We start from the raw sequence: 19,342 nt of genomic DNA, 5'->3' as shown, positions 1-19,342 counted from the left end.
GGAGATATAATGTATAGTGTAATAAAAGCGAATAAATGCAAATTGAAAAGACAAAAAAATTAATATAAATTTAAAAATATTAAATATTAAATGCTTTTCTCACTTGATCTTTGGATACATGGAAGAGCAACAAGTATATGCAATACACATTTTTAGGGGATGATAGCAAACGTACGCATCCATGTTGGTTTAGGACATTAAACTTTCCATTGAGGCAACACATAATTTCAATATATGGAATAAAATTATTGGGGATCTTGTTTTAAAAGGTCATAACCATGGAAACATAAAGTTTAAATTTCAGATGAAATCATATTTATTTTATGCAAGAGGCTTGGTAAGTGAGTTCCAAATGACTCCAATTATTGAATATTTCTTTGGATGGTAGGAACACACAGGGAGGTTTGCGTTTTTTTTTTAAATCATCAAAAGTTTTCTATAGTGAATTCAGAGTAACATCTAGGTCTCCTGTTAGATCTTTAGTTTTGTAGTAAAAGACTTTGCAGAAGCATTACACTCTGGGTTTTTTTCTCTGAATTTCAAAATGGTCCAATTCTGTTTTCAAGTTGATAACCTCTTTCTTTACATGAGCAAATGAATTCTTCACTTTTGATATTTTACCCATTTTCTTCTAGGAATGTATTGTATGAATAATATCTGGATATTGATTGAGAAAAACTAAGCCCATTTATAAGTAATAAACGGATAAACCGGATTTTTTTCTTAAAACAAGTGTTGCAACTGAATTGTGTCTTCCTTGAATAAAAAGTTAAATAATTAAAAGAAATGCTGCATTGCTAAGAACAAAATCTCTGATTAATTCGGACTCCTCTCCCTGGGTTTTGTTTAGGTTGACAAGCTATTTACAGAGGTAATTGTCTGTGTTTCCTCCTCATCCTTACTCTCTTTATTGGAAGTGTCTTTCGCTAACTTTGACTTCAATCCAGCCATTTCAAATGAATCTGCAAAACCAAATATCAGTTACAATTTTGTAAATACTTTTTAAGGCTATATCTAGTAATATTATCTAGAAAAAATTACCGATTTAAAGTAACATTTAATACAATTTTCAATAAAAGGGTAAAATTAACTGTACAATGTAGTAAAATTATCAATAAGACAGCGGCAGGTTTTGCTGTTAAATTTAAAAAATTTATCTATAAAATATGGTCGATTTTAGGTTACATCTGACACACATATCAAAATAACTCTATGCGAGCAACACCAAGATGTTTTTCTGCCCTTAAAACTGAACTCCTATACCCCACCCGGTTAAGTGCAGAGGTACTGTAACCGCATATACCAGCTCTGAATTTTGATGTAGCACAAAATACTCAACAGAAAAACCTGTGCCACTTTTTGAAACAAAAGTATTACATATCCTAAGTGTCATCCTGGAATAACTCCCAGAGTAAAATTTTTACCATCGTTTACAATTCTTTCAATTTTTTTCACTCAAGAAATATTTTCATGCAGTTTTTAAAGAATAATTTGTGTATAATCATCTGGCTGTAGTTCCAACAAAGCACGTGCAAATTGACAGTTTGTAACAGGTTTGAAGTTTTTCCAAAATTTTCTTTTGTATATTATTTGTAACTTATTCCTGAATAGCTCTTTACATTTAGTTACATTTCCTGTACCATGAACTGTTTTCGTGGAATTACAGTCCTCAAATGGGAAAGTACTTCCAGCCAATATTACACCCAACAAAAGATCATATTCCACTAAATGGCATCCAATGCCATGTACATTAAGGCCACATGACCCCACAGAATAGAGTTTGCTAAACTGCTCAAAAACTTATCAACCAAGACTCTAGACCGTTGCAGCTCATTTTGAGTAATGCTGCCCCTAGCAGAATATATACACCTTCAGAGATAAGTGCAAAACGTGTCAAATAGTTTTGCTTAAAAATGCCGTCAAGGCAGGGAACAGCATAATACAGAAGCCACGCTTGAAGTTCAGTTGCCTTGAAATGTGAATAATTTTTTTCCAAATCTCGGGGCAACCTTTCCATGCTCTCTCGTGACTAAATTCAGTTCAAGCGTTAAGATATTTCCTTTATTTTATCCCCTACAAGGTAATCTTTCTTACTTTCTGTCGCAGAAAACCATTTGTTCCTTCATGTTTTCGTTACACCTAATAGGACACCATACATATAATCCTTCTTTTGTGTGTCGGTGTTAGGTCTTTAAATTGTTCCAAAGAATCAAACCCTAACAACTGCATGGCTTGAAGAATGACAAAGCCTCGTGTTACAAATCTCGTTAGCTGCACCTGTCATCTATACAAAATTAAAAAAATTAAAATATTTGAAATATAAAAACGAAATTTTAAATAAAATTTATACAATATACATTAACTTCATTTGTGTGGCGAGTTGTCTCATTAGTCAGACAGAAGTTAACCCGTATACCCTTGCAACTACTGAATAATTTTAATAGTTTAATATGCCTCTGTTCTGTAAACAGGAAGTTGCTGAGTGATGAATCTGAAAACGCATCACACGGTAAAGCGAACTTGTACAAACACTGACAAGAGAAATTTCGGAATTCCTTATGATAAATATCTTAAGAAAAATGCGACAAAAAATATTTATGGGACGGATGGATGTCAAAGTAACCTGGTGTTGTCGGTCCCGCCCATAAATCAGGAAATATAGGTGCTAACACGAGCTGTTCAAACTTCACATCAAAACGAATGTCTTCATCGGAATGTGCTAGTCCTTGATTACCATAGATGCGCTGTCTAGTATAAACTTAACATAATCTTGAAACAACTCCAGGGCCCTTTTCTTTATTTCAAAAACCCAAGGGTGACTGGGGTATAGAAGTATGGTCACCATTGGTCTTCCTCCGACCGGCAGTAAAACCCGTGCTAAAGTGGGGCGTCAGTTTGGCTGTGCGGGATGTACAAATTTGCAGCCACGTCCGGTCAGAATGGGGACGTTAAATCCGATGCCTCGTGTAAAGAGAGTGCGACGCTCTTTGCACGTTAAGAACCCTTGCAACAACTCTTTGAGGGGTCCGTAGGTGACCTGTTGCAAGGCTAAATTTCTGTCCCTATCCAATATACCCTCATTTCCAGTGGCAGTCTAAATTTCTCCGACCTTAATCCCTTAATCTATTACAGATCCTACCTATTGTATTTATTGTGAACTTGTTCTCGTCCTGAATATGCATGAAATATTTGCCACTGGACGTTAAGCAACCAACAATCAATCAATCAATCAATCAATCTTTATTTCAATGTCTTGTATCAGCAGCTCTAGCTTTTCTTCCATTTGTTTTCTCATCATTTCTTGTTTTTCCTGTTTAAGGACAATCTTCTCTTTTTTTCTAATTCTAGCTGTTTCTTTTCTACTTCTAATATCAACTCTGTAAAAGCACATTTTTCTAATAATTCATAACAAAAGGACGCACCCAACACTATATAAAATTGAGAATTGAAATGGGGAATATGTCAAAGAGACAACAACCCGACCAATGAGCAAACAACAACCAAAGACTGCCAATGGGTCTCCAACGCAGCGAGAAACTCCCGCACCCGGAGGCGTGCTTCAGCTGGCCCCTAAACAAAATTGTATACTAGTTCAGTGATAATGGACGTCATACTTAACTCTGGCCCCAAGGGTGACTGGGGAATAGAAATATGGTCACCATTGGTCTTCCTCCGACCGGCGGTAAAACCCTCGCTACAGTGAGGCGTCCGTTTGGCTGTGCGGGATGTACAGGTTCGCAGTCACGTCCGGTCAGAATGGGGACGTTAAATCCTAAGCCTCGTGTAAAGAGAGTGCCACGTTCTTTGCACGTTAAGAACCTTTGCAGCAACTCTTTGAGGGGTCCGTAGGTGGCCTGTTGCAAGGCTAAATTTCTGTCCCTATCCAATATAACCTCATTTCCCGTGGCAGTCTAAATTTCTCCGACCTTTATCCCGGACGCCCCTCTTACAGAACCTACTTATTGTATTTATTGTTAATTTGTTCTCGTCCTGAATATGCATGAAATATTTGCCACTGGACGTTAAGCAACCAACAATCAATCAATCAATCATACAAGACTAACAAAGGCCAGAGGCTCCTGACTTGGGAAAGGCGCAAAATGTGGCGGGGTGAAACATGTTTTTGAGATCACAACCCTCCCCCTATACCTCTAGCCAATGTAGAAAAAACAAACGCATAACAATACGCACAGTAAGACTCAGTTCAAAAAAGGTCCGAGTCCGATGTCATAATAGGTAACAAAAGAAACTAAATAAAATGAGAATGATACATTAATTAACAAAGGACTACTAGCAGTTACAGACATGCCAGCTTCAGACCTCTGGTTGAAAACTGATTGAAAGATTATGTCTTCATCATATGAGTATCAAGTACAATCTACATGTATCTCTTACATTAAAATTGTACAAGAACTTGATAGAAATAAAATCATCTATCATACATGTAGATTTTTTTATCTTTACACTAGTAATAAATGAATTAATTTGTGATACTGGTTGATTTTCTTTAAGATAACTTTGACAAAATCTTTTTATCAGTTTAATTGAGATCTGGAACTAGCATGTCAGACAATGGTCTTAGTAATTGGTAAATTTATATTGATTATTATCATTTTGGCACAACTTTTTAAGAATTTTTGGTACTCAATGCTCTTCAACTTTGTACATTTTTGGCATTATAACTGTTTTGATCTGAGTGTCACTGATGAGTCTTATGTAGACGAAACGCGCGTCTGGCGTATTAAATTATAAACCTGGTACCTTTGATAACTATTTGCTTAGCTTTGTCTGTTACTTTTTCTGATATCACACTCAGACTTCCTATGAACTGAGTTTGACTGTGTTCAGAGCTGTTATATTTTATTCAATTATATTAACGTTTTTAACATTGGCATCAACATTTCTTTATTTCTTGCAATGTGCAGTTTACTATCCATATCCATATACTGAAAAATCCTTAAGGGATCTAAGTCGTCATCTTGAATTGTCTTCCCTACTTTAGATAAAAAATAATTAAAAATATTAATAAATTACTATAGGTTGCACTTTGTAAATACAGCTGTTTCTCAAACCACGCCTCTTTTGGGGAGATTTAGAAAATTCATAGATAATTAATTTTGTTTACATACTGGTTCCCAGTTCTGATCTGTAGGTTGCATCTCATAGAGACATAATTTGGGAATGTTACCAGAAAAAATACATGTGAATATTGTTTATATTGAAATCTGTGGTAACCCTACAGTCATGGTAGGGATAGTTAAGAAATTTAGTGTTAGTTCAAACTCTTAGAAGTTCGGGCATATAAACGTTGAAAATATGCCGCACAGCCCTATATTTTGACCTTTGAAAAAAATGGTAGTGCATATGAACTTTACATTCTAGGATATGATTTTTTTCAAAACTTCGTAGTAAAAGTTGTCCAAATTTAGCCGTAAAGGGAGTTCCTATGGGAAAATGCATTGTCAATATTTTACAGAAATGCAACCTGTATACCTTACAAAGGCTCCTAAATTATTCTTCTATCAAATGCATATTTAGATATTTGGATCAACAGAACCCTTACGCAGCTTCAGTTGCATTCGGGTCAGAATATTCAAATTTCCCGGCGAAAGCAACGTAACTGGCAAACAAGTCGTTTTTCAGTAAGATATACTCTTGTCATTCGTAAAACTTCCGGATTTTTTTTGTTACTCTGCTAACGGAGTCCCTGTGAATCTAAACAGGTATTTTGATTTTTGGTTATGAGCCCAATTTTCAGGGTCCAAAATTAAACTTTGTTAGATTTCATAAAAAATGAATATACGGGGTTCTTTGATATGTTGAATCTAACCATGTATTAAGATTTTGGATATTGGACCATAATAGGTAAATGACAAATTTTAAAATTTTAAGCTCTTGGACCACATTCATTCTGTGTCAGAAACCTATGCTGTTTCAAATATTTAAGCACAATCCAAATTCAGAGCTGTGTCAAGCTTAAATAGTTATCAAAGGTACCAGGCTTATACTTTAATACGCCAGACGCGTGTTTCGTCTACATAAGACTTATCAGTGACGATCAGATCAAAATAGTAAGAAAGCCAAACAAATACAAAGTTAAATGTTGTGTCCATACTCGCCCCAAATGATCAGGGTTCAACCTCTGCGGTCGTATAAAGCTGCGCGCGCCCTGTGTAGCATTTTATTTGCTTAAAAAGTGAAAAATCCGTGTCACCTTAAATTAACTAGAAACATGATCTTGAAAGGCTGGAGGTATGAATAGGGTTAGGATTAGGCTTAGAATACCCATACCTTAATGTTACCTATAACCTCTAACTGTATCCCCATCCTTGTCCTAACACAACCTCTTACTCTAACCCAAACCTTCCCTGTTTACCTATCCCTATTTCGAACAACGTGTAACCCTGCATGCTACCCGAACCCTAGCATAGGACAAACAACATTTGTTTAAGTAATTTACCTAGAATATGTATTGAACTGACAAAACTCTCAAAATTGGGACACCAATCTATCAATAAGTTGAACAAGTTTGAATTGATATCCTTGATGGCATTTTTTCCGGGATCTGTTAGGTTTTCAGTAATGTGAAAATAAACATTGTTGCTGTTTTTTTGTTTTGTTTTGTTATTACTGGTATATTACCAACTTTCTGTTTAAATTTTTGAGCATCATTTTCATTGGAGGCCACGTATGAATTTAGTGTTTTCCCGTCAATGAACTGGTGGTACCTTGCTGTTAATGATTGTGATCTTAGACCATTAACTTCCTCTGAATAGCCATGATCATCTGAAATGACAAAATAAAATTGATAAACTATACAGGGCTTTTTGTGTTCCATTTTTTTGCTATGACACACGAGAAGACTTCAATTTATGAAATTATCAATTTCCGCCAGCTTAGTAGCAATATACCAACTTGACCTGCATATGGGATATACATTCAAGACTTTGTAAAACGTCATCAGTGTCTTAGCAGATAGTTTAGTTTAAACATATTCAGGGTTTATATAAGTAAGCTTTACCGTGTGATGCGTTTTCAGATGCATCACTCAACAACTTTTTGTTTACCGAACACTTACATATGTTTACGCTATTAAAATTATTCACATCAACTTGCGGCGGGGGTATCATGAGTGAGCCATAGCATAGTTTCACTAGTTTTCATTGCTTATTTAAAGCAAACAGTATGGTTTGTGTCCTTTTGAGCAATATCCTGCAGCAAAACAGCCATTACGTTCCATATTTGTGATGTGCGGCCCATGAACCAAATGATTTTCATGTATGCATTTCTTATTATGACGTAAGAGGCTGACTTCAAGATGCTGATTGAATTCATTTAATTTAGGCAAGTCTGTGAGTTTTTTCAATCAACGTTTGGCCAAGTTACTCTTTTACGGCCATAACCAGTGTCGGCGCAAGCATCATTCCACTGTATGCAATTGTGTTCGCAAGGTAAAATTGTACAAATTCGTTTCAAATCATACAAAATATTTTTGAAAAAGTACTCCATTCTTTCCTTAAATGTAAATGGGAACAGAAGTGTCAAAAAGCAGCGGCAATTACCATGACAATATGGAGCCGAGGTTTGTGTTGAACACCACATTGTTCTTAGGCAGATATGACAACTGACAAATTTCCTCATATGATCGGAACAGTTCTGGGGTATGGTAAAAGTTCCAACACGTACTGATGTCATGTCTTTCATTTTTATGAACCTTTCACCAGGGACATCCATAACCACCTACTGAACTGCCTAAGCCTAAAAAATCTGTAAAAAGTTCATGTTCCCTCCTACAAAAAATTCAATTTCTTAAGGCTTATCATTTATCTTCACAAATTTTATGTTTACTAAGTTATTTAATTGATCGGAAAGAGGTTTACATATTTCCTTTAAATTTTCATAATTTTCATCACACTTTACTACGGCAACTGTAGTTAGCTGATTATAAGAAAGATTTATATCATCATTTAAAATGGCTAGAGAAAAAAAAATACATAATTAGAAATTTTAAAGACTCAAGCACCATCACCTGAAAATTTAATTTGATATATATCTGAATTTTGCCACTTATTGATTTTATCTTTTATAAGTCTTTCAATGTCAATATTTAAGTTTATCATTACGCCTGGTTTGTTTCCTGAAAGTCTTTCTATGTGATAAATTTTATTGATGTCTTCCCTACACTGAAGTACTAAATATATCATGGGAAGATCATCACATATCATGGAAAACTCATGATATGCTGCATCACTTATATAAAAGTTATCAAGTAAAAACACTACCTGTTTTTAATAAGTCTTTATCTTCAGAGTTTAGATTTTCATCAGAAGTTTTATTTTCTTTTTCTGCTTTATCTTCACCTAATACAACAGAGACAGATTTACTTTTTTCAGATTTTAAGTCCAAATGTTTCAGCAAATGCCAAAGCTTGCACTGAAAATGTAGATAATGTTTTTAATTTCCTAAATTGTTGCGTTTGATGAATTTCATCATTTTTTCCCTTCATTTTCAAACTATTTAATTCTTGCATTGTCAATATATACTCAAAAGTGATTAATTCCTAGTTTTGAAGTATGTAGTTTCTTCTTTTAAAGCTGTAACTTCATCTTTCAGATTATTTTTTTCACATTTAACATCGATTAAATGTTCAAATTGGGAAAAGAAAAAAAAGGTTTCATGCAAAACTGTCTATCATAAACTGAAATCAATGTAATTTTGTGTGGGTTTTTATTTCCAAAATTGGCTGATTCTTAGGCAGACTGGGATTTAAGTTTCTTACCTTTAATATTTAGCCGTGAAATGGATGAAGAAAAAACAAATTCATCTTCTCTTTTTATATGCAATTTGTAGCCTGTTTTAAGTTATAGTCCGCTACTAGTTTGACTAAACTTTAATCTTCCAGTCCTCTAGGAGGTTCACCATGGAAATTTATGACAATATGTTATCAAATGCAGTTGTACCATCTACATCAATGTTGTCTTAACACTTCCTTTTTGATGCTTCACATGCATTTAACACTTGATACTGAGTTGAGTCACTGAGAGGAGTAAAATCATTGTCTGCACAATACAGTTTATATATTATTTATCAAATTTGAATTGATGACTGTTAAAACACCATCTGGGATTATAAGAACATCTCCCGAGTCCAATTGTAGGTCATGCTTGGTGTAGGATGGTTTTTCGGAGCAGTACCGACAAAGAACATATATTAAAATCCATCGGGTCCAGGACCAATCCAGCATATTTTTTGTTTCAGTCAGGGGAATTCCATTAAGTGTGATTGGGGTTAGATATTCAATATCCTCACATCTTGTTGTAACATAAGTATATATTAAAATCAATCGGGTCAAAGACCAATCTATCATATCTTAATAAAATCCTTCGTAAATTACTCTGCACATAGAAAACGGAATTAATTACGAAGAACTATACTGTGAATTCATTTTTTTTGGTGGTATATCAATTTTCGTGGGACACAGCAACCCACGAATTGAAATTCGACGAAGAATAATCCCGAGAAATGTAAAATGAATCTGATGTTTACTTCCAGTTATCTTTTTCTATACTAGTAAAGTGTTGATTCGGGACACACATGGTACAAAACACGTGTTTTAAATAAAATTGGGAGTATTTTCATATTCAAGTATTGCACTTTCATTTGAATATACCCCCAAGGGTGACTGGGGAATAGAAGTATGGTCACCATTGGTCTTCCTCCGACCGGCAGTAAAACGCTTGCTAAAGTGGGGCGTCCGTTTGGCTGTGCGGGATGTACAAATTTGCAGCCACGTCCGGTCAGAATGGGGACGTTAAATCCGATGCCTCGTGTAAAGAGAGTGCCACGCTCTTTGCACGTTAAGAACCCTTGCAACAACTCTTTGAGGGGTCCGTAGGTGACCTGTTGCAAGGCTAAATTTCTGTCCCTATCCAATATACCGTCATTTCCCGTGGCAATCTAAATTTCTCCGACCTGTAATCCCGGAAGCCCCTATTACAGAACCTACCTATTGTATTTATTGTGAACTTGTTCTCGTCCTGAATATGCATGAAATATTTGCCACTGGACGTTAAGCAACCAACAATCAATCAATCAATCATTTGAATATTTTAACCCCCAAGGGTGACTGAGGAAACGAAATATGGTCACTTGGGCTACCAACCAGCAGTAAAACGCTTGCCAAAGTGGGTCGTCCGTTTGGCTATGCGGGGTATGTCAGGTTTGCAGCCACTTCCGGTCAGAGAGGGGACGTTAAATCCGATGGCTCGTGTAAAAAGAGTGCCATGCTCTTTTCACGCTAAGAACCGTTGCAACAACTCTTAGACGGGTCCGTAGGTGGCCTGTTGCAAGGCAAAATTTCTTTCTCGAACAACTGTACCCTCATTTTCAAGTGGCAGTCCAAATTTTCCCGACCATCATCCAGGATGGCCTCTATTAATACAAAACCTAACTATTGTAACGTCCTGATCATGCATCAAATATTTGCCACTGGACGTTAAGCATCCAAAAATCAATCAATCAATTTAACAAATATTACATACAAATACATATGATAAATGATTAATTGAAATTATATAACCGCTCAAATACACACATCAAAACATTTGCACACATACTATTAACCATCTTTAACAAGAATGAGGTCACACGCTTGTATAAACAGTACGAAACAAAGCACTGAAATATAATGTTCTAATGTCAAATTTACAATAAACCTGCTTTACGGAAGCCAGACTTGAATAGGTCGGTACGGGTGGACATGATCTGGTACATATGGCAAAATCAAAGGTACTTTATTTAAATCATTTGCACCAAGTGACTTTGTCCCTTTTGATCAAATTACTTCCCTTAGCTTAAGATTGAAAATATAATTTATTATAGATTTGCGGATAATCCAGTCCTTTTCCGTCATATATCTAAAACTAATGTATCTTTTAAAACTTCCTTTGGCGGATATTTACAAAAATGCTGTGTAATTCTAAGGGAAAATGCTTAAAATTTGACTTTTTACGAAATGGGAAGGTTGAAATCATCATTTTTTTAAAAGAATTTGGCCGAAAACTTAAGAAAGCAGGTAAGTTAAAAGTAATTTAACTCTAAAATTCAACCTACAAGGTGTTTCCCTATATGCGAACAAATCATGAACAATATCTTCTTGCATGTGTATTTCTGTTTTGAATCTTGCTATTTTACGATTTTACGTCATTTTATTTTATCTTATATAGCAATAACACAATGGTTACGCTTCCGATTTTTTTAACTAAAAAGGCCGAAAGATTTCAGAGTAGACAATGTCCATTTGTACACGGACAGAAGCCTAAAAACATGTACAATTCACCTATATGCGAACAAATTGTTCATTCGACATAGGTTTTTGCATATTGGCAATTTTATTAAAAGGGCTTATATAATCCTATTGTAATGGCTGCCGTCATGATAAGGCAAAATGGCCGCTATGCAAATTACCCCAAATTTTGTCATATGATGTTGAAACTATCAACTGGGCATGAACTGTGTTTCATGACGGATATCTCTTGCTGGTTTGGCTGTTGCACTACTTTTGCTGAGTACCAGTCATGGAAATAAGATTTTAATTGTTCTTTGTATTCTCGGTTAACAGATAAGTCCGACGGCTGTAGTTTGTCAGAACAGGCTGCAGGCACAAATAAGGGAATGATGTCATTTGCCTTTAAGTGGCTTAGCAGCTTTTCTCCTGTGTGGGCTCTGTAAACATCAAATATAGCTATAACTTTCTTTTTTTTCTGCGAAAGTGGAAGATCTTCAATTATACCCTATACGTAAAGCAATACGACTTTGTCTACGAAACTGATCCTGGTGTTTTCGTTGCTCTAATGTGTCTCGGTACTTGTGACATCCCAGTTGTCTGGAAAAATCTTGTCTCGTCTAATGATCAAATTCCTTTGAATAAAGTTTAACAGTGAAATCATCTTTGCATTAAAGCGTTTACCTGGGGCTAATTATTATTTGTAATTGTTGATATACTGTTATTTTTTTTTATAGCAAGCAGGTATTTTAATCTACAATTGGCATGTTAAGTAAATTAAAAATGTAGAAAGGGTGATTCTTTGTTGTTAAACCCAAATCTAGAGAATGTATGTGATTTGCACATATGCAAAAACAAGCATATCAGTGCAAAGTATATGATAAAGTTTGCATGTATAATTTATAACAATTAATTCATCATCATTTGGAAAGTCCATGTTTGGGACAATAAAATGGGGCATTTGACCATCCTCTCTTTTCTTTAAACCAATACACTTCTGGTGGACCAAAAAGCAACAGTCCTGCCTTTTGGAACGTGCGTTTGTAAACCCACAACCAAGCCAACAAAGATGTTTTCTTGGATATTGAACATATACTACAGGCTTTCGTGTTTATTTTTGGCTTGTTGTGGGTACCACAGCTGAAAGTGATGGACCAACTTTCCTCTTTGCAGGACTTGCTGCTATTGGGTTCACCAGAGGGTCTTGCTGCATTCCCTGCTTGTCCGGTTTCTGCTGGTGCATCCCCTTCCTCTTCTTCCATCTTTGATTTATAGGAATGCATACGTCCTTTATGCAATGTCGGTGTTATTTATAGGCTCATATGACAGTGGGTCTGGATCACCAACTCCATTGCCTAGAATAGAATAGATAAAAAATGTACACTTATTACTATATGAAGTATACAGGTTACTGAATTTGAAATAAAGTTATACATGTACATATGAATATTTCAAATGATATTTTTCTTGCATCTGATTGATCTTGCAGTCCTAACAAACACATTTATATTCAAACTTATTGGCCAATTATGGACCCACATGAAATATAATGGAAATTAAAAATGGAAAGACATTCAATTATGACTGTATACTAGTATATAACCAAAACAAAAACGGTTTACTGTGGACGTTTTAGAATGTACTGTACTATATTTATTTACCACTTTTTTAAAATAACTATTATTTATCAAAAAAGACGTGAAAGAGAATATGTTAAAGAAGAGGAAGACAGGGTAAAGGGAGAAAGGGGTCAAAAAGATGCTTCATATGGTCTTCTTGGGATTATTATTTTTACTCCTTCCACACGTTTCAAATATCAAATGGAATGGCCCACTTTTTACATTTCTATTCCTCAGAACTAGTTTATGTAAGTATCAATCTATGCCATATTATTTATCACTACAGACATGACAGAGAATATATTAACAAAATAAATTCGGACGATGACATCACGCGTCAAAATTGTGAAAACTCACCGATGAAATCCTTTCAGTCAACATGAAAGTTGGAGAGGAAGTGTTGGCGCTTATTTTAGGCCGCTTCCGATCTTTGTTTACACATTTAGCCGATAGCCGCTTAGGTACATGCGTTGTCGAATTAGACAAATAAAGGCAACAGTAGTATACCGCTGTTCGAAACTCATAAATCGATTGAGAAAAAAAAACAAATCCGGGTTACAAACTGAAACTGAGGGAAACGCATCAAATATAGAACAACGACACAACATTACAATGTAACACACACAGAAACGAACTATAATATAACAATGGCCATTTTCCTGACTTGGTACAGAACATTTTAAGAAAAAATGGTGGGTTGAACCTGGTTTTGTGGCATGCCAAACCTCCCGCTTTTATGGCAATGTTAAATATAACATTAAAATGACAACATTACATGACAGGACTACAATACGAATAAATGGGAGAACATATAGGACAGAGAAACACACGAATAATAGCTAACAAAAGGTACAAGGTTTAAAATTTAAATACGCCAGACGTGCGTTTCGTCCACAAAAGACTAACCAGTGACGCTCAGATGAAAAAAGTTCGAAAGCCAAAACAATACCGATGCTGAATTCGTAAACGTCGAATTCGGAGCTCTGTCGTTTCTGAATTTGTAAACGTTGTCGAATTCATAAAACTGCCAAATTTTAAATGTAAAATGTGCTATCAGAGCTCTCTTCCACAAGTTCCCAATGACATATTTTCAGCTGAGATAGACTTTTTGATAATTGTATTACATATAACCTTAAATCAGTCATTTTTGTAAATAATTTTATTAGATGTAACCTAAAATCGGCTTCTTTCTTTATTATAATTGTATAACATTTTACAAGATACAACCTCTTTTTATAGATAAAGAATGAGACGTTACCTTAAATCGGTCACTTTCCTCATCATTTATTTTTATTATATTTTATTCAGATGATTTCAACAAATGTGTATTGATAGTTATATTAGATGTAAACTTTAACCAACCACAACTTTATTGAGAATTGTACAACATTTTCAGTAAATTTTACAACTTTTTTACATTGGTATTTATTAGATAGAACTGAAATCGGTCATTCGTTATTAATGATTATGTCACACTTAACAAGATTCAACCACTTTTTGTAGATAACTTTTAGATGTAACCTTGCCTGTATGCAGGCCGTACGGTGACCTATAGTTGTTAATTTCTGTGTTATTTTGGTCTCTTGTGGAGAGTTGTCTCATTGGCAATCATACCACATCTTCTTTTTTATATTTACCATTAATTTCACTTTTGAAATTTGAAAAAAATATGTTGTATTGTATCCCAAAGTAATAAATGTATAGCGTATGCTACCGTTTTATGTTGGAAATCATCGTGGATTAATTCTTTAAGACGATATTTCAAATTCAAATGTGGAATGGTGGTAAATAGGGTTGAAAAATCATGAGAGTTTTGATGGAAATAATTTCTGAGAAAGAATGATATTAGAAATTATCAAGAAGTTCTTGAAAGTGTTTTAGTATCCACATTTGGTTAATACCACTTCGCGAATAAACACTTACACACTATTTCTGAAGACCCTCTTTTCCTGCGGACAGCATTTAGTCAATCTAATGTACAATTCGTTCGTCGAACATACATATTAGCCGGCAATGTACGTTGTTTGTACGGAATTTTGCGAAGCTAAGGTATCCATTACAAACAAGATAATTCCTCCGATTTGCTGTTCAATGTTCATGGACCCCACGAAGAACTTATGATTCGCCAAAATCTCGTCCTTGTCAAATGATATACCTGAGTGTTATGTATTCCTAATGTTTTTACAAGACACTCTTAGTAGTACGATTTACATAAACAGATAATATTATTTGATTTCAGGATAACTACATACTTATCATGAGGAGATGATAGACATTTCACAGCTTCTTTGGCTCTGAAAACGAACATTCGAATTCAGTGGTTGTCGTTTGCTGCTGTTCATATTTGTTTTTTGTTAAATATTTTTAAAGATAAATTATATCGTTAGATTTCTGGTCTGAATTCTTTTACTTTTGTCATATCGGGGCCTTTAATAGCTTACTATGCAGTTTGGGCTTTGCTCATTGTGGAAGGCCGTATGGTGACCTATAGTTGTATAATTTCTGTCAAGAGTTCTTTTTGATATCATTTACACAGTTTTCAACTTATGAACTCGACGTTTATCAGAGACCTGATTGATTTTACCCAATCTGCCAAAGTAAAGTATCAAGTCTAACTACTTCTCATTTAGCCCATGCTCTAGGGTAGTCCTAAAATACCTAAATGTATAGCTAGACATCGAAATATTGTCTTCGTGAACCATGGATCAGTACTATAAACACAGACAACAAGAGTTAAAGGTTGAAATGTCTCGTATTCTTAACAGATCATGATGGTATTTATGAATATAGTTTCTAAGATGGATGTTTTAGTTATCAAATAATCATAGCATTATCAGTTATCAATGTAAATAAGGTAAAAGTCAAATGAGTAATGTCAGACAAACATGTATACGTTACAATCATCATAAGTACAGATACAGTTAGCCAATTGCTTTTATCTACTGAGACCAATCATTTTTTCAAATGAAATTTGCAAAGGGATTCAAGACCATCCCCTACTTGGAAATAGACTGTCCAACATAATTTTTGAGTTTTTCAATTTCACATAAACTTAAAATAAGTTAAAATGTCTAAAATTGTTTTTAAATGTATAAGACCAAAGAGGAGAAATTTATACAGGTAGTCAGAGGATTTCAAAGATACTTCAAACTCTTTTCGATAGTTTTCTTTTCTTCATTTTGGTAGATTTTTTCCCTTTAGATTTTTTCCTTTTCATATCTTATTCTTTTTCTCTGTTCTAAACTTCCATGTTTTAAAAATTAGTTTTGTTGCAATGCAATGATATATTTATCTTGTGGTCAGAGATTAACAGCTGGACACTGGTACATTTATCAACAGATGATTGACATATTAGCCCCTCCCAAATGCCTATATATTTAGATTAATTACATGTGCTTTTATTTACATAAGTTCAATATCAATTTACTTCCTGTTGTGATATGATAATGACTTTGGGATTTTTACAAACTGTGTAGAATAATAAATACTTCAAAAATATGTGATAACAAAAATATCTTCAAAAAATCATTGTTAGACTGTAGTGCTACCTTAATAGTGTTCCAATTACAAATATTACAAATATTGTTTTATTTTTAAAAGAAGTTGGAATATATTATAAAATATAAACATGTTATTATATTTAAAACGATTTTAATTTTTATCACGTTATCTTACTGTTGATTTTTATTTGTAAATAATCAATTTGCTTTAGTCTAGAATTTTAGTTTATTGAAGGACCTTTTGTCTGATTTTAAAAATATGCTTTAAATTGTAAAAATATTCGAATAAGCTCTCGCCGCGATATAGCCTTTTTGTGCTTATGCGGCGTAAAGCAAACAACAATCAATCAATCATATGGTACTTATGTACTGAGTTTCAAGTTGATTGAACTCCAGCTTCATAAAAACTACCTCGAAAAAACCGTTAACATGAAGCGGAACAGACCGACGAATGGACGCACATACCAGAAAACATAATGCCCATACAGTGGACATCAAAAAACCTGCTCTGGGTTTCCGATGCATTTTAATCTTTAGATTAAGACTCATTGGTAGGATTAATCCTTTTAATAATTAACCAATGTCTGTTGGCCACTGAACTCTGAAAACTCCTGAAGTCGTAGCCACTACGGAACTGCTTCAATGATCATCAATTCATGCTCCAAGGTCAAATTTCGTATATGACCATATCCTTTTACCTTCCATCTTGTTGGTGGGGGTAATCTCTGACACTATAATACTAACAAATTTACATAAATGAAACTGGGTTCATAATGGAATCCAGAGACTGTGATGGTCAGAAATTACATCATATATCATAAAGAATTTGTCAACAGGAATTTAGAACACCCATTGGAAAATGAAATAAGACTGTCTCCATTATACAGATGCAGAACTAGACATTAGAATGCATTCATTCAAAATTTTAAAAGAGTTCACTGACGGTTAGGAATTATTTGACAAACAAACAACAGCAAACCTTTACAATAGGATGCTATTGAAAAATAAAGAAAATGCATTTAAAGCAAGGGCTTAAGTTGCTGGAAGACAAACGCCTGCTGGTAAATTTCCTCAGCTAGAAGAGGTTTTGGAGCTTGCCTTTATAGAAGGAAGTAAAATCCATCCTAGTCTAGAAAACGATACGCGATACAAAAATCCATCTTTAACTATGTCTGACGCAAGAGAAATTTTGCTGACCGTAGCCACAGACAGTATACCGAATATATCCTTTTCAACATGATATATATAAACACCCACTATCGAAACCTAAATGCAAACGCTATGTGGATTTTAATGTTTTAACACTCAAATAAAATTGCAACATCACGGCCCAGGCCATGTGTACATTTCTAACAGATCTACGGCTTCCATGAATTATTCCTTAAACAAACGACAACAATAAAATTACAGACTCCTGGCATAGGACAGGCACATACATGCAGAATGTGTTTATTTATCATACACATAAGAAATGAGTAAAGTATATCTAGTTTTTGGAATGCGTATATATGTGTGGCATGTTTCATCTCACCACGATTCCTACTTTCATGGTTCACTGATCCCTGATGTAAGAAGTTTCTCCATATTTGATCTGATTTTTAAATACCACTGTATTTTTCGTATTAAATAATTGAAAGTTTTATATCTCAGCTTGAAATCTCTCAGTTGACTATGACCTTAGTGAATTTCATGCATGGTTCGTTAGTGGTAAATTCAAAGATTGATGTGGTTATTTAATATATTAAAAAAAACCTCACTAATCATGTTGGATAGCCATCATGTTTATGTGTTGTAAATTAAAATCTAATAATCATTCGAAAAAACCTGCTCATCCTTCATAAGAACATCAAATGACTCAAGCGTCTGTGTTGTTTATGTTATTTGTATTCAGTATCCTAGTAATCTGTATTGTGTCTGCATATTTTTTTTTATTCCTGGTATACCTGTTCAACAGTTCATTTATTAATAACTCCTTTGTGGATATTTCCACATTTTCAAAAGGCATTTAAATTTGGGTCTGTCATGGTTTTCTTTTCATTTATTGTCATATTATTCTAGTAATTCATTCTTCTTGGTTAGTAAAATATAGCTCCTGAACATTACATGTTAAGCTGCCGACGGTGGGTTTATAATCAAAAAGCCCTTCTAATAAGCATGTCTGTGATAATGCTCTAGAAAAGCCCTCCACAGTATAGAAAGAAGAAAAACGTGTCGACCATGTCAACCTGTCAACCGAGTCAATAAGATATGCTAAACCGATTTACTCAAATAAAAATACAATTCGGCACTATTTGTTGGCACTATTTGTTCCGTATACTCCAGTTGATCCGATAAAGGCTGGTCATGATAGAAAAAAATTCCTTATTTTTATTTTGTTTATTTCTGAAATTTCTATATATTGATAAACATCTTCCTTTTTTTTAGCTTTTAAGTCGACTTAACAAGATCAGACTTACATTGTCAACTGCAAGTGAGCAGAGGTTGATAGGTGAATGTGGAAAAAAAATTAACAAAAAGTTAATAGATTATTAAGAGGGAAGTCCGTTATTAAAAATCACTGGAGTCAACCTAGATATATAAATAAAGCCAAATTGTCAATCTGTATAAAAGAGCAATTATGATCTTCATTTACTTGCTTCAAATGCGATATCATGTAGAGCTGCAACCCCAGATATGAATACATCAGCACCAAAAAGGTCTACTTAACAGTGAAATAGTGACATAAAAAGAGAAGGATCAAATTAGATCTTCATTTTTTGTTCTGCTAGCTTCAAATGAAATAGAGATTCATTTATTTAACTGGTTAAAATTGAAACGTTCAAATTGGAGAACATTAAATTGAAAGTAGCAGAAATTGTATGAACAAATTAAATCTTTAAGACCAGTTATTGAGGAAAATAAAACATGGATTTTCATTTTCATTTGGATACGCTGTCAAA

The sequence above is a fragment of the Mytilus californianus genome, unplaced genomic scaffold (assembly GCF_021869535.1).
Source record: "Mytilus californianus isolate M0D057914Y unplaced genomic scaffold, xbMytCali1.0.p SCAF_12, whole genome shotgun sequence".
Classification (NCBI taxonomy): Eukaryota; Metazoa; Mollusca; class Bivalvia; order Mytilida; family Mytilidae; genus Mytilus; species Mytilus californianus.
Note: the sequence above shows the minus strand (reverse complement) of the source record.